This window comes from Microtus pennsylvanicus, chromosome 4 (genome assembly GCF_037038515.1).
Source record: "Microtus pennsylvanicus isolate mMicPen1 chromosome 4, mMicPen1.hap1, whole genome shotgun sequence".
NCBI classification, from domain to species: domain Eukaryota; kingdom Metazoa; phylum Chordata; class Mammalia; order Rodentia; family Cricetidae; genus Microtus; species Microtus pennsylvanicus.
In genome coordinates, this window is record NC_134582.1 from 142,282,142 (window position 1) to 142,304,080 (window position 21,939).

Here is a 21,939-nt window from a genome sequence, read left to right on the forward strand (position 1 = left end):
TCCAGTACTGCTTGCTTCTCACTGTATATGATAAAGAATGCTGAGTTCCTCTAAGTAAACAGCAGACCTAACTGTGCACCTTCTCTCCAGGGAATCTTAACCAGTTATGGTTTTATTTACCACATTGACAGCTGAAAAGCCAGCTGCTTGGTATTTTTAATCTGCAGTTCAGACACCTTTTCTGAGCCCCCAACTCTAAGCTATAGGCTCCTGTCTGTCTGCATGCCCAGCATAGCCTTGCAGACAGAATCCTTGCATTCAAAACCCATTTCTCCCATTTACTGTCTGACATCAGGGAACTTTCTTAACACTACAGTATCTCTCTCATTCTCTAAACAATATATATAACAACACTGACCCCATCCAGTTCCTGCTGCTTACTGTGTTCTCATCACTGTGTAGTCCCTCACCCCTTCCTGTGTTCCATCTGCTCACTTCCTAGCCAACACTCAAAAACCTTCAGAGTCTTGCTTAACTCACCCTCCCTAGGGAAGCAGAGAAAGAAAAGGAGCATAGAAGGAAGGAGGAGAGATGTATTTCAATCAGACAACATTTAAAGAAAATAATCATGTAAAAGAGAAACCAAACACAGGCACACAGGTAGGAGATTCACATGGGGAACACTGGAACTAGCTCAGTGTTCACAAGCTGCACACAAGAGAATCAGAAGGAAGAGTTGCCTGGTGCTTTTATCCCTGAAGATTTTTATCTGGATGAATAAGGGAGTAGAAAGATGCTTCTTTTTCCTACTGGAAACAGTCTTAGTACACTAACACTGACTCATCTGTTCTTAGTATGTTCAGACAAACCTAACATGTCAAAACAAATCTATACTCTTAATTACCAAGTCAGATTTAACAATGTAACACCTTTGGTACTTTTAAAGTGACATTTTACATTACATTCTCATATATGCAAACAAAAATCAAAATATATTTTGACAGACTATTATTCATGAATGAAAAGGAATTTGATACATGTAACAACTTGAATGAATATCAAAGGTATTATACTAAATGAAAATATATTAAAAGGTTACTCACTTAATAGTCTACCTACACAACACCAAAATGTAAATACTATGAAAACAGAGAAGATACCAGTTATTGGCAGGGCCTACGGATGGAGGCAGACAGGTGAGAGGCTAGGTGAACAAGACTACAAAAGGGCGATATGAAGAGAAGAATCTGTTACAGAAACCTTCATTTTTGAACACAGTTACAAAAGCTACACAAGAAATAAGAATTGCGCGTGCACACACACACACAAGTATGAGTTCAACAAAAATTAGAGACAACTGAAAAAGATGAAGACTGTACTAATATTAATACTCAAGAGCAGTGGTTCTCAACCTTCCTAATGCTTTGACCCTTTAATACAGTTCTTTGTGTTGTGGTGACTGCCAACCATAGAATCATTTTGTTGTTACTTTATAATTTTGCTGTTATGAATCATAATGTAAATAGCTGATATGTAGGATATTTGATATATGATTCCTGTGAAAGGGCTGTTTGGCCCCCCAAAGGGGTTCTGACTCCCAGGCTGAGAACCACTGCCCTAGAGAGTACCACTGAAAGGGTGCAAAATGTCATGTATATTACTTATTGAAAGTTCATGTGTATTTAAAATTACCTCAAATCAAAATCAAAATGGATGGAAAACAGCCTTAGTGGTGGGAACAGAGAACTTGTTTGGCTTATGTGAGGCCCTGGGTTTCATAACTGGCACTTCAAATAAATAAATGATACACAAACAGATAAATCCTTTAAACTTTGAAGTTTAAAGCATTTTACCACTATGATAGTGGTTTTAATTGCCAACTTGACATAGTTTAAGATAACTTGGGAAGAGAGTCTTAATGAGGGATTGTCTAGATCAGGTTAGTCTACAGCTATTTCTGTGGGGGATTGTCTTGATTGTATTAATTGCAGGGGAGGTGGGAAGACACACTAAGAATGTGAATGGTACCATTTCAGGGGCTAGGTGCTGAACTGGATGAAGAAGAGAGTGGGCTGATCACTTGTAAGCAAGTGCCTCTATGCTCTTTACTGTAGATGTGACCAGCTGCTTCACGGTGTGGTCACTTCCTTACACTGCGGACTGCAACCTGGACTTGTAGGCTGGAATATCCCCCTCCTCTAAATTGCTTTTGTCACAGCAACAGAAACAAAATGAATAGAAGCACATTCTCAAATGGATTCTACTCTTATTCCTTGCTACAGACATGACTCTCTTCACAGGTGTCTCCTGTCCCTCGACATTCCACCCATACTGCTATCAGCTCATGAAGAAGGACACAACACAGAATAGACAGATGTCTTGAGGTTGTACTGAACACAATAAAGAAGTATTAGCATTATAGAGACAAGGTCTTGAAATGAGCTCGAAGGTCTGAGGTCATAATGACTCAGACAACTACTTATGACCTAAGAAAAACTGCCTTCTTTGGCACTTTGAAGTATTAAAAAGAAATCATGTAGAATTCAATTACAAGCTCACACACTTGCTTATGCAGCTGGTCTTTTTAAAATTTGTGGTGCTGTAAGTCTACAATTCTAATGGGCTTACTGGTGACATTCCAATCCTTTGAAAAATAAATGAAATATCATAAATCACTTGACAGTTCTTATGCTTAGATTTTTATCATCACTCTGACTCTGAAAATAAAAAGCAATATGTAAGGATAGGATCTTGTTTTGTGCCCTATAAAGCTCAAGACAGACAATAAATCATACCATTACATGCCATTTAAAATCCTAACTTTAATACTTGGGATTAAATTGGCATAATGCCTGTGGTCACTCCCAGATGATTCCATACAAGTAGGACAGTTTTTCCTCAAATACTGCATATTATGTGATAAATGGAGCAATAAGGCTTGGTGACTGTACTTGTGTATACTCAAAAACTATTCATGCCCATACCCATATGGGCATCCTGCTAGACATATGGAAGGTTGGGCTTATTCCTCAGCATCCAGAGGAATGCTGGATTACTTATAAAAAGTAAAATATTGGGGGTTAGTCCTTTAAATTAAAAAAAAATGTTTTGAGCTGGGCATGGCGGCACACACCTTTGATCTCAACATTCAGGAGGCAGAAGCAGGTAGATCACTATTAGTTTATGGTAGTCTTTTTAAGTTTTAATTAATTTATTGACTTCACATTATGATGGCAGTTTCCCCTCCCTTCACCCAATCCACTCCTTCTCTGTTCAGAAAGGGGAAGGCCTCCCATATGTATCAACAAAGCATGGCAAATTAAGCTGTGGTAAGACTAAGTACCTCCCCTTGTATTAAGTTGTGGTAAGACTAAGTATCTCCCCTTGTATTAAGGCTGGACAAGGCAATCCAGTATGAGGAAGAGGTTCCCATGTGCCAGCCAAAGCACCAGGTACAGCACCTGCTCCCACTGTTAGGAGTCCCACAAGTAGACCAAGCTACACAACTGTCACATATATGTAGATGGTCCAGGTTGGCCCCATGCAGGCTCCCTGGTTGTTGGCTCAGACTCTGTGAGTTCCTATAAACTAGGTCAGTTGTTTCTGTGCGTTTTCTTTTTTTTTCTTTTTTTTTTTTTTTTTTTTTGGTTTTTCGAGATAGGGTTTCTCTGTGGTTTTGGAGCCTGTCCTGGAACTAGCTCTGTAGACCAGGCTGGTCTCGAACTCACAGAGATCCGCCTGCCTCTGCCTCCCAAGTGCTGGGATTAAAGGCGTGCGCCACCATCGCCCGGCTGTGGGTTTTCTTGTGATGTTTTTGACTCCTCTGTTTCCTACAATCCTTCCTCCCTCTCTTTAGAAAGATTCCCTAAGTTTGGCCTAATATTTGGCTGTGGGTCTCTTTATCTCTTTCCATCAGTTCCTGGATCAATGTTCTCTGAGATGACAATTGGGGTAGTCACCAATCTGATCAAAGGATGGCCAGTTCAGGCTTTCCATCCACTATTGCTAGGAGTGTTAGCTTGGGAGTTTTATGGAGTTTCCCCTGCATCAGGTTTCTTTCTTACAACTCTTTCAGTACTCTTTCCGTCGACCTACCTCCCAACACAATCCCTCAAGTTCCCATCCCCACCTGCCCCCAGTTCACACAAGGAGGTCTCCTCTTATTTCCCCTTTCTAGAGAGATTAATGTGTGTTTTCCCCCGCCCGCCGCCTTAAGCCCTTCTTGTTACCTAGTCTCTGGGTCTATGGGTTATGTTATAATTTACAGCTTATATCCACTTATAAGTGAGAACATACCACTTCTGTCTTTCTGGGTCTGTATTACCTACCTCACTCAGGTTGATTTTTTTTCCTGAATAGAACACCAACAGCACAGACAATAAGACTGACAATTAATAAATGGAAACCTTATGAAACTGAAAAACTTCTGTAAAACAAAGGACACTGTCAATAGTACAAAATGGCAACCTATAGAATGGAAAAAGATCTTCACCAACCCCACATCCATCTGATGGAGGGCTCATCTCCAAAATGTGTAAAGAATTCAAGAAACTAACTGGATGTCAAAATACCAAATAATCCAATTAAAAAATGGGGCACAGATATAAGCAAAATTCTCAACAGAAGAATCTCAAATAGCAGAGAAACAAAGAAATGCTCAACATCCTTAGCCATCAGGGAAATGCAAATCAAAATGACTCTGAGGTTCTATCTTACTCCTGTCAGAATGGCTAAGATAAAAACCACAAACGATAGCTTATGCTGGAGAGGATGTGGGGTCAGGGGAACACTCCTCCATTGCTAGTGGAAGAACAGACTTGTACTGTCACTTTGGAAATCAATATGGTAGTTTCCCAGAAAATTGGGAATCCATCTACCTCAAGACCCAGCTATAACCATTCTTGGGCATATACCCAAAGGAAGCTCAATCATTCCACAAGGACACTTGCTTAACTAAGTTCATAGCAGTTTTACTGATAATAGTCAGAGCCGGGAAGCAACCTAGATGCACCGGAACTGAAGAATGGATAAGGAAAGTGTGGTACATTTATACAATGGAGTATTACTTAGTTGTTAAAAAATGACACTAGAAAATTCAAGGCAAATGAATATAGGATATTCTTGGTCTTTCATGCTTCCATATAACTGTAGTATGAATTCTAATTGGTCTTAATAATAAAAACCTAAAGTCAGATATTTTAAAATTGATTCACTACTTAACAAAAACAAAAATAACCACCACCACCAACTATGTGAAGATGATAGGAATTAGGTAAAATTAATGGATCAATTTCAGGAAAAGTGTCATGAAACTGAATTTTCCATTCCTTGAAGAAAAGGTCTCTTCACTTACTTAGATGTCCTGGTTTCTTAGTTCTGACTTGCTGTATTCCCAATACAAATTTTGTATGTCTTTTGTTAAGTATATTCCTAAACAGTGTATTTTATTAAAAATAAGAAAAGCATGTAATACTAATCACCATACATCAAAGTATATCTCTCAGGACTGCTGTATCATCTCTGGAAATGTCAAATACATCAAACTCATAAGCTCCTTTAAGAGCACACTTCAAAAATGGAACAAGGACTCTAAACTTGGCAGTAAAAGAAATAAGCATACATCTTACCAGATCATATTGTTAATGTAATCAGGTGGCTTGTGTAAGCTGCTCTCACTTTCACTGTACACTATAGAATAGATACTGTTCAGAGAAGGTAACTGAGATTCACAGTGTCAGCAATCCCTGAAGCAAGGGACTCATACCACCTAAGTGCTCCAAAGCCAAATCCTTTAGTGAAATTTCTGCCCAGTCATGACAATGATATCAAAGAGAAGATAAAAGTAAGAGGCAGTCACAAAGCTCTGCTTTTGGCCTGTATCGGGAGACTGAGCTTTCTGGCTGGCTATCTCCTCTTCCACTCAAGACTGTCAGTCCCTTCTCTGCCCCTCCCTTTCTTCTTATTTCTCTCCCTGTCTCTGTCTTTCTCTGTCTTCCCTCTATTCCTTTTAACTTATCAACACAGGGTCTTGCCATGTGTAGTCCAGGATGTCCTCAAACAATCCTGCTCCGCTCTCCTTGTCTCTGGACTTCGTTTGCTCTTTACTGGCTTCCCTTGGCAAAGTCTTCTTACAGGCTTTGCTTTGACTTTATTTCATATTCTTCATGATCAGATCTGCTCTCTTCCTGAAGTCCTTCTGCTTCATCAAGGTATATTCCACTACTGTCCTCTTCCTTCATCTCCTTTACAAGGGACTTTTACATTGGAGTCCATTGCTACACCTGCTTCCCTCCATTGAATGGCCAATTTCCTGTTTATGCAAATGTCCTTTAAAAAAAGGCTTTTTAAAAACTGATGTAAGTTCTGTGCATGCGTGTGTGTACATGTGCATGAAGGTGCCCACAGAGGTCAGAAAAGGCAGCTAGATTCCTGGGAGTTAAGAGATACCTGTGAGTTGCCTGATATGGGTGCTAGCAACCAAACTAGGTCTTCTGCAGGAGCAGCAACTCTCTTAAGTAAGTCATCATTTTTATGCTTTGTGATTTTTTTGATCACCTTTTTCTGTCAAGAAATTAAAGTAATTCTTTATTTTATAATATATTTTCTCTAAGGTCCAACTTACACATGCCACTTCTTAAAGAAACCAGCATCAGGGCTGAAGAGATGGCTCAGGACTTAAGAGCACTAGCTCCTCTTCTATAGGACCTAGGCTCAAGTCCCAGCACCCACATGGCAAATCACAACTATCTGTAACTCTAGTCCCAAGAGATCTGAGGCCCTCTTCTGACCTCTAAGAGTATCAGTCATGCATAGGCTACACAGACACATATGCAGACAAAACAACCATATACATATTTTTTTAATTATTAATTTAAAAAAAGCCCTCTTCTGTGCTCACAATCATAGAAAACACTTTGATTTTCAGTGCCACAGCAGAGTCAGGTGCAAAATGAGAGGAGACCTTGTTTTGCTACTTCTCCATTTTCTCCTTCATCTGCCAGCTCCCTTTCCCTGTATTTGATCTGATACAACTGGCCATCTTGGACTATTTCTCTCCTGATTCTGGTCTTTCCACCTTACAGGACACATAATTCAAAAATTTCAAGTTCTATTTCTCCCACCAAGTCACTGATAAGAGATTGACTTGCTCATGTATAATTCTTTGGTCTGTTGTTTCCACATTTTATCCAAGGCATCACAATAAGATCTAGAGGCACAGTAGTCATGTAGAGGAAGTGTGTTCAGCTCAAACCCACTTAGTCAGATATAGAGACACAGCAAGAAACAAACCTTTGAGGCCCTTCATTTAATGCCCCATCTGTCTTGTTCTGAGTGTCTACAGGTTTTTCTAGATTCATTTTCCTATCACAGGCACACTTTTCTCAAGGCATTTAGTATTTACTACATCTCTTTTCCTCAGAGTCCAGCTGCTCTGCATGGGCTGGCACCTCGGATAGCAAGCTGACCATGTAATTCATACATGCTAATAGCAATCATCATGGATGCTCTCTCTCAGACTCTTTAGACAGACTCACTACAGACTTCACCTTGCTCCCCCTGCTGGTATCACCTCAGGGGACAAGAGCAGGAACTGAAGGGTAAAGTCAGTCAGAAACGTGAGGAAATGCAAGTGGAAAAGAAATATGCTCTTCTCCAAGACTTCTCCAAACTGAACAGGAAACATTTCACCACAGGACAACACCTGCATGGCTGTGTTCAAGTGTCACAGATGTGCTATATTCCATTCTTCTAGCAATCCAAAGGTGTTGAAGGGTTTTCAAACTCAAGGATGTAATATCTTTAACAAATTAATTTGTTCTACACAGAAAAAAATACAAAGTTAATGTTTCTTAGGCAAAATGCTGGCAACAACTTTTATGAATTCAAGCAAAGCCCAAGACCCTGTCAACTCCATAAGGATTGCTACAGAACACCATTTTATCTTCATACTGAGGCTGAGCCTGGGCAGAGACTAATATATTGTGGGTTTGTTCCTCAAGCAGCTTGTTTAGACCCTTGCTGGCAGTGATGAGACTGCTGACAAGTACTGACCTTTCTGCCCTGAAGAGTATGGAAAAGGCCTCAGAAACAGGCCAGTTCTATCGTACGAAACATTAATCAAAGAAGCCACTGTCATCCACTGATGTGGGATGCCCTTCTGTATGCTGTGAATATGTCTAGATGATTTGGCCAATAGTCAGGCAGAATATCACTAGGCAGGAAATCCAAGCAGAGAAACGGAGGAAAGAGGTGGGTCAGAGAGATGCCAGCAGCAGCTGGGGAAACAAGATGTAAGGTAACAACAAGCCACGAGCCTCATGGTAAAATATAGAATAATAGAAAAGGGTTAATTTAAGTTGTAAGAGCTAGTTAATAATAAGCCTGAGCTAATAGGCCAACAATTTATAATTAATATTAAGCCCCAGAGTGGTTATTTGGGAACTGACAGGCAGGATAAAAACCTCCAGTTACAATACAGCAGTGGTTCATAAGCAATAAAAAACTTTCAGTGCTGAGACCAGGTGTCCTGGCTGCATTAAATCTTTATCTTGAAAGCTATGTTTAGAAAAAGCTGATTTCTATTGTTGGCTCAATGAAAACTTAAGAATTCCTTTAAATTCAAGAAAATTTGCTAACTTGAGAGACTATTTAAATGGGCAAAGTGAACTTTTCTTTAAAATCTTATACGTATGATTTATTATAGTGCATTAAATGAAATATTTGGCCAAGATTCTTTTCTTGTTTTTAGATGTCTCAAAGTACCTGCCTAGATCCTCTGAGGAATTTCCTTTACTTCTGAGATCTAACAAATTTACCAGGTTCTTTCAATGTTTAGATTTACTCTATCTTTTTATCTCAATGAAGTTTAATATCTAAAGGTTGGTTTAATTTCACCAGTTTGGGGATTTTGTTCTGTCATTAACTCCATATATGGTAGACCTATTCAACTTACATTTTGAGATGTACAAACTTCCAAGGTTTGTACAAAAAGAGGGGAATGAAAATAATGCTACCCAGAAACTGGCTTTTTATGGACATTGCGGCAAGGCCCTGCTCTTCAGTAGTCTCACACAATTTCTGTTAAGAAATGGAGTATTTGGGCACATATAATCTTATTCTATCATGAAACAAAGCAGCAAGTTTGAACACTTTACTTATACAGCTTCCTCCTTCCACAGCTGTATCACTTACTGTTAAATAACATCTATCCAGAAGAGTTTCCTGGACACGAAGGAAGAAAGACTATGGGAACAATATCTTACTGTATCTAGGCAACACATGGTGTGGTTCTGTGCTCTATTTATTTCTATTAGAATTCAACCATGTGATGGTTGTCATGGTGGCATATATTAACCCTTTTGAGTTATCAAATCAATAGACTTTTAGTGAATGACGTCTGATTTGTAAGATAAATTTAAAAATTAAGACTAACCTTATTAATTAGATTAAGCAGTAGGCATTTTCCATAAACTGAGTGATCTACATTATAGGTGTAAGAGTTTGACAAAAAATATATTCAAAACATATATTTTTAAAAAAACCTATTAGAAGTATTAGGAAATATATGTTAAAATCAATAACAGTCCTTACCTTTTCTATGCATAACACTGGCTAATACAGAGTGCCACTGAAAACAGAAAGTAGTAAGTAGAACTGTCATTTGATGACTCTTAGTTCAATCTCTTTGAAGCTTCTCTGGATGAGACAGAGATGTCAATCCTTGCAAGTCACGCAGCTTCTAGTCTTGAGCCTTCCATAGGACAACCGAGCAGACAGTGAGGGATCCTTACCAAGTTCACATCTCTGGATCTTCACAGGAAGTCAGCAGCGCGAGAAACGCTTAGCAAAAGGCACACTTTCTGCCATGCTGTGATCAGGTCACATATGACCAAGTCCTGCTTCTCTCTCAAGTGTGTGCTCTACTCACTCTTCCTGGTTGTCTTTTTGTTGCTGTGTTCCTTTCATTTTGTTTTAATGTCTTCTAGCAGTTGTGTTTCCGAGTCTGTCTAGATTGATATTTTCTAGTTTTCCAAATAAGTTTAACTGTATCTAAATTAAATTATAATTTTAACCTTTTTCCCAGCTATGGACAACCTATTGTCCCCAGAACCACACACTGAAAACTGCCCATCCATTCTTCCACTGATTTACAATATACTGGTTTCACCCTGCTCATCAGAGCCACCGCTTACAATCACAGACGCAAGTAGCCCTTCTTCTAAACAACCCTGGTGCCCCAAACTTAGGAATATAGCAATGCTGGGAATCAGAATATGGCAAAGCTCTAGAATAACTCTTCTGAGTGAAAAAGTAAAAGTTTCTCACTTAGAAAGCACAGCTGTATGCTAAGAATGCTGACGTATAAAGCAACGACAAATTCTCAAAAGAAAATCATGCCAGCTTCACTGCTGCACCTAAAAACTGAAAAAGCTACAGTGTATGAATACTCAGCTAAGAAAAGACAGCAGCTGTGTGGGAAGAAGACAAACAAGATATATTCTGGGTGGGATACGCCAAAAAGCACTGAGCCTAATGAAGATGCAAGCAAGTATCTCATCAAACGAGGGACACCAAAACACTAGAAGCAAGGTATAGTTTCTAGACTCAAGAACACATCTGCATTAACAACACGTAAACTCTTGAGGGAAGCCACGGTAGAAGTTTCTGTCACAATTATGCAGAGCTAAGAGGTGGATTTTGAAGGGAATAAGGCAGGAGACAAAGCAAGCACTCAACTGGGATAAGCACTGGCTTTTCCTGAAAGAAGATGTACAGGAGAATGCGGTCATAAACTCATGCACAGGGTAGAAAACATGGAAGGACAGATGAACTCTGGAAGAATGTTCTAGTGATGTGATATAGAACAAGACCAGGCATCATGTGCAGAGCACAGAAACCAAGGACTTGCAAAAGTAAAAATAAAAATAATACTGAGATAAGAAGGGGTCATACTCATATTACTTTTGTTATTTTAATTTTTATCATTAAAAAAATCTTTTACTATGCCTAACTTTTAATTTAACTTCTTTTTTTTTTCTTTTTTTTTTTTTTTGTTTTTCGAGACAGGGTTTCTCTGCGGCTTTGGAGCCTGTCCTGGAACTAGCTCTGTAGACCAGGCTGGCCTCGAACTCACAGAGATCCGCCTGCCTCTGTCTCCCGAGTGCTGGGATTAAAGGCGTGCGCCACCAACGCCCGGCTAATTTAACTTTTTTTATAGGCACATAAAGTAAAAGAAAGGGGGGCATGGTTATCCCTAGGGTTCAGAGCTATCTGCAGCTTCAGACTGACATCTACTGGAAGATGAAACATACTCCCCACCAATAAGGTCCACTGTCATTCCTTCACTGTGGAGAAACCTGGCAGAGGTCACTTTAACCAAAACACCAAATTTAACTCCACCAGTAATAAGTCATGTTGATATAATTTACCCCTGATCTGATGTGGTATAATCCTGAGAAAACATCAGACAATGAACAGTGGACATAATGCGAGACTCTGAAATGGATTCTAACGAGAATGGTGCTGTAAAAAACATGGAAGCCATCAGCGTGCAGTCTCAGGAACAGTTGCCTCCCACTCAATCACAGTCTTGATAAACAGCACGGCTTTGGGTCTGAGTACCACCATTCTGTGCTGTCTGGCTGTTGCTACTGGTCTACAGAAATGCGACTGCTGTTCTACTGACTTTCTATTAAAAACCCCACCAAACTTGCCAGTTAATGCTAATAATGTAGCTGTGAAATTATGAAAGTTGTTTTTTGGGTTGTTGTTTGTTTTATCATTGACAATTTATATCATATGCTCATAGTGGTATTTAATTTTCTTCTCATTTCCACATTTTTTCCCTTGTAGTCTCCCCCCCCCCCCAATCCTGACTTGTGTTTTTGGACAGACCATGTGGTACAAAACTGAATAAAAATATCTGACATATTTTCTTTATTTATTTAAACCGACAACTCACTTCAATTTCATCAGCACTATGGGCAAATAAGGTCCTTTTGGTTTGACTATTTCTGCCATAGAAATAACAATATTGCTTTTAGTTTTAAATGCTGAAATGCTAATCTAGAAAGCACAGAAGAATATATAACACAAGTGAAAAGAAGTAACGAAGATAAGGATTTGTTATGGTATTATTATTTTTTTGTTTGTTTTTTGTTTTGTTTTTCGAGACAGGGTTTCTCTGTAGCTTTGGTGTTATGGTATTATTATTAAAGTAGAATAAAAACTATGACATTACCCTACCCATACTTCATTTTCTCCTGGCATGGTGTAAAAACTGTCAATAGAAGTGTCCAACTAAAAAGCCATTCAACTATAATCACATTATAAGTCTTCTTCTCAGCACCATATGTAGCCTTGTGAATGGTTCTCCCCACCCCAAATACTTCAGTAAAGTGACTGATGTCAACTCCAAAGTAGAAGCTTTTCAGGCACAGGGGAAGTGTTTCTTGGTTTCCCTTGGGTGCTGGTGAGTTCAAAGGCCCATTGTTGAAGGTCCCCCATTAACCAAGACTGCCTCTAATATAGTTTTAGTAGCAGTAAATGTAGTAAATCTGAACTGGATTTAAGCTCTTGTGCATTTTGAAGGCTAGTTAACAGCAGTTAATGATACTAAAACCCAAAAATAAAACCACAATCTTTCAGGATATAAGGAAATGAATGACAACGGCTCAAGTAGTCAGAGATGAATAGAAGGAAGACAGAAAGAAAGGCAGCTGTGCTATGCAGTCACAGAACAGGTTTTAAAATACTGCTTGCCAAGTCAATTCCTGGAACACTGTGGAAAGGTGCTACTAAAATCCTTTGAAAACAAAACTCAAGCCCAACAGAGCATACATCTCCTAATGTTCATATAAGCATGGTCTTTGGAAATAATGGACACAAAGAACCTTCCAGAAGGCAGAATTAGTCCCAGATAACAGCATCCTTAGAGGACAGAACTGGAGTCTGATTAAGGATGTTTCATCATGATTCTTGCCATTCACACTCTATGTATTATCTGGTTTTAATCCCACAAGTCCCTCAGCTTCAGGAGATTAAACACAAACGTCTATTTGACAACTGGCCCTAATGCAATGGATTATGGATCCTACACATAAAATAATGCTGGAGAAAATAACCCTGAGGAGTCTACTGTAAAGATTACTGACAACCAGGAGGTCCTGCATCTCTTCCAACCCTCACCACTGACCTTAAAACACAGACAAATCAAGGCTGCTTGAGAGTTCAACTCCTTCAATTGTAATATGAATAAGAAGGATGCCGTTTAGTTCCACAATTCTAATTTAAAATTATTGATATCATGGAGTCAAAGAACTCTACAAAAGTAACCTATAAAATACCAGATTGATTTGGGTTCTTAGCAAACTCAACTCAGCACTTGAAAAAAACAATTGGCAAGAAAACATCCTCACAGTCTGTCACTACATTTCTCTATTGTTTCTCTCACACTATAGTATAGTAAGAAATATATCTATTGTACCTGCCCTCAGAACCCTCCCATACTTTCAGTTTGGATCCAAAGACCCAGCCCAGGACCACCCCCTCCCATGGCACCCTCTACACCAACTGCAATGCCTGAGCCCCATGTCAGGAAGATATCCACTGCTCAGGGGCAGGCCATGCCAGTCAGAGCAGCTGCAGGCTGCACCAGTGAGAAGAGGTGCAGGCCACACCAGCTAGAATAACAGACAGGAAAACTTAGAAAGTCCCTGGTGGACAGAGACCACACTGGCCACCGGACTCCAGATAGATAGCCCTTCGGGAAACCTCCACACTCTCAGTTCCTTCTACTATTCCTGATCTCCACTTCCCTCATCACAGTGCCCCTCCCCAACTCTGGGCAGAGGTACCTGCTGAACCAAAGGTCATACTGGCCACCAGAAGTCTAGCCCCCAATTCTGACAGAGTTTCTCTGCTGGACCAAAGGTCACACCAGCTTCCAGAAATCCAGGCCACAAAGACCAGAAAACCAAAGAGCAAACAGAAACCAAGGAACAAAACACCCATCCAACAAAGACAAACTCAGAAATTGGCACCTAGACCTATAATCACTCCAAACCCAGATACCTAGGCCCCAGTGTAAGAACACAGTCAACAACAACAGGGCAATAAGTCACTAGGAAAGCACCCAACTATCCTCTTACTACATCAAGCTCTGAATATTCCAACAAAGCTGAAGCACAAGAAAACAACCTTACAACCAAGTTTATGAAGATGATACAAGTCCTTAAAGAAGAAATTAATAAATCTCTCAAAGAAAGCCAAGAAAAAAAACAAACAGTTAAAAGAAACAAACAAAACTGAGGGGATTCAGGAAATAAAAAAATCTAGGTAAGTCAACACGAACTACAGACACAAGCATCAGCAACAGAATATAAAAAATGGAATAAAGGACCTCAGGTGTTGAAAATGTGATAGAAGAAATAAATAATTGTTCACAGAAAATATTAAATCTAAAAAATTCCTGACAGGAAACATCCACGAAATATGGGACACTATGAAAAGACAAAAATCTAAAAATAATAGGAATAGAAGGAGAAGAATCCCAGTTCAAAGGCTATAGAAAAGATTTTCAACAAAATCATAGAAGAAAAATTTCCCAAACTAAAGGACATGCCTATAAAGGTACCAAGAAGCTTATAGAACACCAAATAGATTAGAACAGAAAAGAAAGTCCCCTCACCACATAATAATCAAAACACCAAACATACAGAACAAAGAGAGAATATTAAAAAGCTGTAAGGGGAAAAGGGCAAGTGACACATAAAGTCCATAGAGACTATAAAAGCCAGAAGGTCCTGGATAGATGTGCTCCAGATTCTAAGAGACCACAGATGCCAGCTCAAACTACTATACCTAGCAAAATTTTCCATTACCATAGACAGAGAAAACAAAATATTCCAAGACAAAGACAAATTTAAACAGTATCCACAAATCCAGTCCTACGGAAGGTAACTAAAAGGAAAACTCCAATCCAAGGAGGTGAGCTACACACATGAAAACATAGGAAATAATCTCATATCAGCAAAAGCAAAGAAGGGAAGCACAAACACACACTACCATCACCAACAATAACAATAAAATAACAGGAATTAGCAATCACTGGCCATTACTATCTCTCAGTATCAATGAACTCAATTCCCACCCCCAAGAGATACAGGCTAACTTTGGAAAGGATGTGAAAATAGGATCCATCCTTCTGCTGCATACAAGAAATACACCTCAACATCAAAAATAGACATTACCTCAGAGTAAAGGATTAGAAAAAGATTTTTCAAGAAAATGGACCCAAGAAACAGGTTGGTATAGCTATTATAGTATCTAACAAAACAGATTTCAAATCAAAGTTAATCAAAAGAGATGGGGAAGGACACTTCATGCTCACCAAAGGAAAAATCTACCAAGATGACATTTCAATTCTTAACATCTATTCCCCAAACAAAAGGGCACGCGCATTTGTAAAACAAACATTAATAAAACTTAAATCGCACACTGACCTTCACACACCAATAGAGGGAAACTTTAATTCTCCACTATCACCAGTGGACAGATCTTCCAGACAAAAACTAAACAGAGAAATATTGGAACAGATGTTATAAACCAAATGGACCTAACAGATATCTATAGAATATTTCACCCAAACACAAAAGAATATACCTTCTTAACATCTCACAGAACTTTCTCCAAAACTGACCACATACTTCGTCACAAAGCAAATATCAACAGATATAAGAAAAATGAAATACCCCCTTTGTATTCTATCAGACTACCATGAGACTAATACTGGATATCAAACAACAGAAACAATAGAAAGACTATTAACTCATGGAAACTGAACAACTCTACTGAAAGACAACTGGGTCAAGGCAGAAATAAATTTAAGACTTCCTAGAATTCAATGATAATGAAAACACAAGATACCCAAACTTATTGGACACAATGAAAGTGGTGCTCAGAGGAAAATTCATACCACTGAGTGTCCACATAAAGGAACTGGAGACAACTCATACTAGCAACTTAATATCACACTGAAAGCTCTAGAACAAGAAAAAACACACACAAGAGAAATAGACGGCAAGAAATAAACTGTGGGCTGAAATCAATAAAATAGAAACAAAGAGAATAATACTAAGAATCAAGGAAACAGAGTTGGTTCTTTAAGGAAATCAACTAGACAAACTACCTGAAAGGTTAAGAGAGAATATCCAAATTAACAACAATCAGAAATAAAAGGGGGGATATAACAACAGACACCACACCAAGGAAATCCAAAGAATCATTAGGTCATATTTTTTAAAATCTGTATTCCACATAATTGGAAAAATCTAAAAGAAATGGACAATTTTCTTAATAGATACCACTTACCAAAGTTATATCATGATCAGATAAACAATTTAAACAGTCCTATAGTCCCAAAGAAAACAGAAGTAGTCATAAAAAGTCTCCCAACCAAAAAAGTCCAGTACCAGACAATATCAGCACAGAATTCTACCAGACTTTCAAAGAAGAGCTAATTCCAATACTCCTCAAATTATTCTACAAAAGAAAAACAGAAGGAACATTGCCAAATTCATTTTATGAGGCCACAGCCACCCTGAAATCCAGACCACAGAAAGACTCAACAACAACAAAAAAGAATTACAGACCAATTTCCCTCATGAACATTGATGCAAAAATAATCAATAAAAAACTAGCAAACTGAATCCAAGAACACATCAAAAAATCATCCATCATAATCATGCAGCCTTTATCCTAGAGATGCAGGGATGGTTCAACAGATGAAATTCTGTCAATGAAATCTACCATATAAACAAAGTAAAAAAGAAAAAGAAAACCACACGATCATCTCGTTAGATGCTGAAAAGGCCTTCAACAAAATGCAACACCCTTCATGATAAAAGTTTTGGAGAAATCAGCAATATAAGGAACATAATTAAACATAAAAAATGCAACTTATAGTAGCCTATACCCAACATCAATATAAATGCCGAGAAACTCAAAGCAATTCCAATAAAATCAGGACTAAGACAAGGCTGTCCCCTCTCTCTCTCTCTCTCTCTCTCTCTCTCTCTCTCTCTCTCTCTCTCTCTCTCTCTCTCTCTAATATAGTACTTGAAGTTCTAACTAGAGCAAGAAGTCAACTTACAGGAGATCAAGGGGATACAAATTGCAAAGAAAGCAGTCAAAATATCACTGTTTGCAGATGATATGACAGCTGCCCATGGGAGAATAGGACCAGGTACAAAACTCATCTTCCTGTTTTCATTAGAATCCATCTAGATTTATACATGAAATGAGTTAGTAGTTTTAAAAACACATTACTTAATAAATAACTGATGTTTTAAAAACAAACAAAACAAAAACCAGGGTGCAGGTCAAATGAAACATATTTATGGACCAAATCTGGCTCCAGGTGGCATACCTGCGAACCTCTGCCTTATATGTTTTGTTGGTTTCTTAAGTCCATTCCTCCCTTGCATGTCACCTGACCTGGCTCTAGTAGAGACAACTGCCCATTTGACCTAGGAAGTAGGCAGTGTTAGCGTTAGGAGTCAGGATGGAGTTAGCATCTCAGGACCAGGGAGTGCTACTTGCCATGGACTGGTGTGGTAGATCCAGAGGAGTCACAAACTCTCAGGAGCATGACTGAGGAAGCATACTCTTTTAGATTTAGATATGAAGTCTAAATAGTTCTACTTTGCCAGCTATTCCCAACGGAGACTGAATCTTAAACAGATAAAGGTTTTATGTAAGTCTCCGGCATGTCTCAGGATCACCACAACTAGATTCCTAACACTGTCCTTACAATGTAATTGGTACCCCAAATTTCTCATCTCTTTCATGTACACGTGAAGGGAACACAGATAGATTAGAGAAGTTGTAACTATCACTCAGCTCATTCTACCCTGAAAACCATTAACATTTCCCAGAAACCTGAAAACATTTTTGAAAGCAATTTTATGAAAATGCTTACAAAAAGGTGAATTTGTTCTAAACCTTCAAATTGCAGGCACAATAGTTCAGAGACTGATGACATCAACTCTAGTCCAGTACGTCATACTGCTATTTAGTACCTTATTATCCTCATTGGTATGAGCATATGGCATATTTGATACAGCACAGGTGCTAATGGCTGCTTCTGACAAATGGCAGAAAATACTCTGACTAGGGAGGTGGTAAAAGCAAAGCACTGCATTCTGGTCGGCCAGTGTTGAGAACATGCAATATTAACACTAATTTTGGAAAGTCTGTAGCTAGGGGCTGCACCAGTTATAAATATGTGTGGGGAGAAAAGCTCATACAAGAGGAAGATAGGTGCTAAAGCTGGGAAGCAAACACAGATCTGTCATCAGAAAAGTAAGTGATTCCCCATTTTAACTAACCAAAAATATTAAAATGCACAGCATGACTTAGAATGCTGCTTCAAATTTCAATTTAATACTAAGAACGGTATGCCAACAACTTCCTTATACACATGACTCTGACTACTGGAATGATCCTGCAGGACTGAGGCTGTGTTACTGCATATGTAGGAGGTTATTAAATGCTTTATAATGATTATGTTAAAGGTCATATTTCTCATACACATAACCTCACTTACTATTATGAATTAGACATGTACATGAGCAGCCAATGGTCTTCTTCCATTAAATGCAAACTGGCTGAAATTACTGCTGAAGTTGCCAGGCTGTAAGAGAAAAGAGATCAAATTAATGAGGATGAGGTTGTATAATCAGTTTATGAAACAAATTGTGCTGGGGTCACGGCTGATATCACCAACTCCCACATACCCAAGTACACTTTAAAATGTGACTCCTCTCCTTTTCTAACACAAACTCTAAGTCAAGTTCTTACTTCTCTTCCATTCCAATTGATCGTGACACCCGTAGCAGAAACATCTGAGCACTGACTCTCTACTGCCAGAGGGACAGAGACCCACCTCCTTGGCAGGGCATTTTTGGCTTTCTTAAGATTGGCCAATACTTCAAATCCAGGAGTTTTCTATTTAAGCTGATATCAAAACCAGTGGTGGAGCTTTAAAAGATAAACAGGTTGATAACCTATGCCTCAGAAACTATTTAACAGTTCTGAGGTAAGATTCTGAGACTTGCAGCTTTAAGAAATCTGGATGTCACTTCTGAATTGTCAAGACTGAAGCACTTAACTAATTTTCCCACCTATTATTGCCACACCAGTCCATGGCAAGTAGCACTCCCTGGTCCTGAGATGCTAACTCCATCCTGACTCCTAACGCTAACACTGCCTACTTCCTAGGTCAAATGGGCAGTTGTCTCTACTAGAGCCAGGTCAGGTGACATGCAAGGGAGGAATGGACTTAAGAAACCAACAAAACATATAAGGCAGAGGTTCGCAGGTATGCCACCTGGAGCCAGATTTGGTCCATAAATATGTTTCATTTGACCTGCACCCTGGTTTTTGTTTTGTTTGTTTTTAAAACATCAGTTATTTATTAAGTAGTGTGTTTTTAAAACTACTAACTCATTTCATCCATCTAGATGGATTCTAATGAAAACAGGAAGATGAGTTTTGTACCTGGTCCTATTCTCCCATGGGCAGCTGTCATATCATCTGCAAACAGTGATATTTTGACTGCTTTCTTTGCAATTTGTATCCCCTTGATCTCCTTTAAGTTGACAGACAGTGGTGGCAGCTTGCTTGCTTCTAGCCTTCTATTCAGGCTGACTATCCCCTAGACTATCATTTCTTCCCTAACTCTAGTTACAGCTCCTCCATTCTTCTGAAACCCAGTGAACCTCCAGCACTATCTTTAGAAACATGGCAATCACAATGGGATTACCATTCTGAGCATCCTAAACCCACTAATTTCCTCTGTAAAAAATTTTATGGCAATGACACTTTCACTGAAGATGCTTCTTTAACACCTTGAACCCTGTATTTCAGGCCCCTAGAGGAAGGTAAACTTTCTTTAGCATCTTTTGTTCACTCTTCCTAGCCTCTAGCTTTGACAGTATTAAGCATAAATCAGGTACTCATGTGTGCAACGCTTAATGATCACTGAATAAATTATATTCTCTTAAATTTATGAAGAGATTTTTCTTAGTCTGACAAGCTAGGCTGTCACCTTTCAGGGCTGTGTATGCACACAGTGACATGTTGTTCACTAGAAGCATCATTAGGCCCATGTAGAAATGATAATCACTTGTTCACAAAACCTGACGTGGTGTCAAATATCTATTAATGTGTTTTCCCTATAGATAGAATGGCTTCCATGTTTATATATTCCCCATGCATATGTATTATGCTATGTGTGGATGAGCAGAAAGGATAGTAAAACAGCTCTTCATCTCTTTACATCTGCTTCAAACGGCCCTCTCAAGCAAAGGGACAGCTGAGCCCATCCTAATCCACCAGGGGGAGGACCAACCATAGTGCTTCTCCCTCAGTGTAAAGAAGTGACGCTTTAATACATGTGCTTAATACATGTCCTCATATGTGGTGACCCCCAACCATAAAGTTATTTCATTGCTACTTTACATCTGTAATTTTATTACTCCTATGAATCATAATGTAAGCATCTGATATGCAGAATATTTGATATGCAGTCCCTATCAAAGGATCATGCAACCCCCAAAAGGTCATGCCATAAGTTGAGAATCAGTGGTTTAGTGTCAAGAGCTTATAGGCCAATGTCTATGACACAGTGCCCAAAGCCAAGTTGCGTTGGAAGAAGAGCAGCCAGCCGCATGACTACCAGAGCTCCAGCTTAGCCCATAAAGTTCACAACGTATCTCTAGAGCCTTCTAGACACAGAGGTACAGCTTCTCCACAAAACAGTATAATACATGGCAGCTGCCTGGAGTTGAAGCAGCACTGGTGCTTTTGGGTTAAACAGTCCTGGGAGTGCTGGCTGAGAGAAAAACCACTATTTATATAATTGCTTTTGTGGGAAAATGTTTTCTGTATTCCAAACAACAGGTCAGACATGAACTTCTGCAATAAAAATTATTTCTGAGATTGGGACTGACTGTTTCTTGTTAATTGCACTATGTTCAGTATTTTCCTAGGCTAAGGCAGCAACCAAAAGAGTATAACAAGAATAACTAGCTGCCTGAACATGGGTCAGAAGTATCCATGAGAATGAATGCCAGAGGGCAAGATGGGAAGAAATCCAGTACATTCTTAGTTTGCTAAATGAGTATTAATGAACACTATTAAAGTCTATGCTATATGGGAAACAAAAATTAGGAAGGATTTTGATTTGTAACCTTAACCTAGGATGGGAGATAGCAGATATAAAGTTCACACACACACACACAAAGCTACATGGTTAAAGCATAGGAATACAAACAAACATTAGATATAGGCAGCAGAGAGAGAAAGACGAGCCAGTACTTCCAGGTGGAAGCTGAAACTTCATAAAGGTTTTACCTGGTGTGGCAGCTTGAATACTGGCCCTCTCCCCAAGGCTCATGTATTTGAATAGCAGGACCCTAGTTGGTGCCACTGTTTGGAGAGATCTAGGAGGTGTGGCCTTGCTAGAGGATGTATGCCACCAGGAACAGGTTCTGAGGCCTCACTATTCTCAGTGTGTTCTCCATCTCCCCGCCCCTTTCTTTCAACCTTCTCTTTCTGCTCTTTCTCTCTCTGCTTTATGCTTGTGGTTCAAGGTTTGAACTCACAGCTTCCTGCTCCAGCTTGAACACCTGCATACTGCTTCCACCTTGCTGTATAGACTCTGACCCCCTGGGACTATAAGTCAAAACTAACTGACTTGCACAAGCTATCTTCATTATGATGTTTTATCACAAAACTGATGGAGGAAGGTCAATGGTTAAATAAAAAGAAACTGCTTGGTCCTCATTGGTTAGAAGATAGGTGGGAGGAGTAAACAGAACAGAACGCTGGGAGGAAGAGGAAGTGAGCTCAGACTCCACAGCTCTCCTCTCGGGAGCAGACACCTCAGAGAGAGACACCATGCTCCCGGCTCCTGGGCAGACACACGCGATGAAG

At 39.2% G+C, this 21,939-nt stretch overlaps 1 protein-coding gene across 8 annotated transcripts in view; it reads right to left on the reverse strand.

Moving 5' to 3' along the window:
* Positions 1-21,939, reverse strand: part of Znf438 (zinc finger protein 438) — a 145,433-nt gene that overhangs the window by 84,009 nt on the left and 39,485 nt on the right. For 6 of the 8 annotated variants that reach the window (XM_075970728.1, XM_075970731.1, XM_075970732.1 and 3 more), the window contains one exon: positions 18,548-18,634. The exons of the other annotated variants lie outside the window; for them this stretch is intronic. The gene's annotated coding sequence lies outside the window, so the exon portion shown is untranslated. The remainder of the gene's footprint in view (positions 1-18,547; positions 18,635-21,939) is intronic. 8 annotated transcript variants of the gene reach the window in all.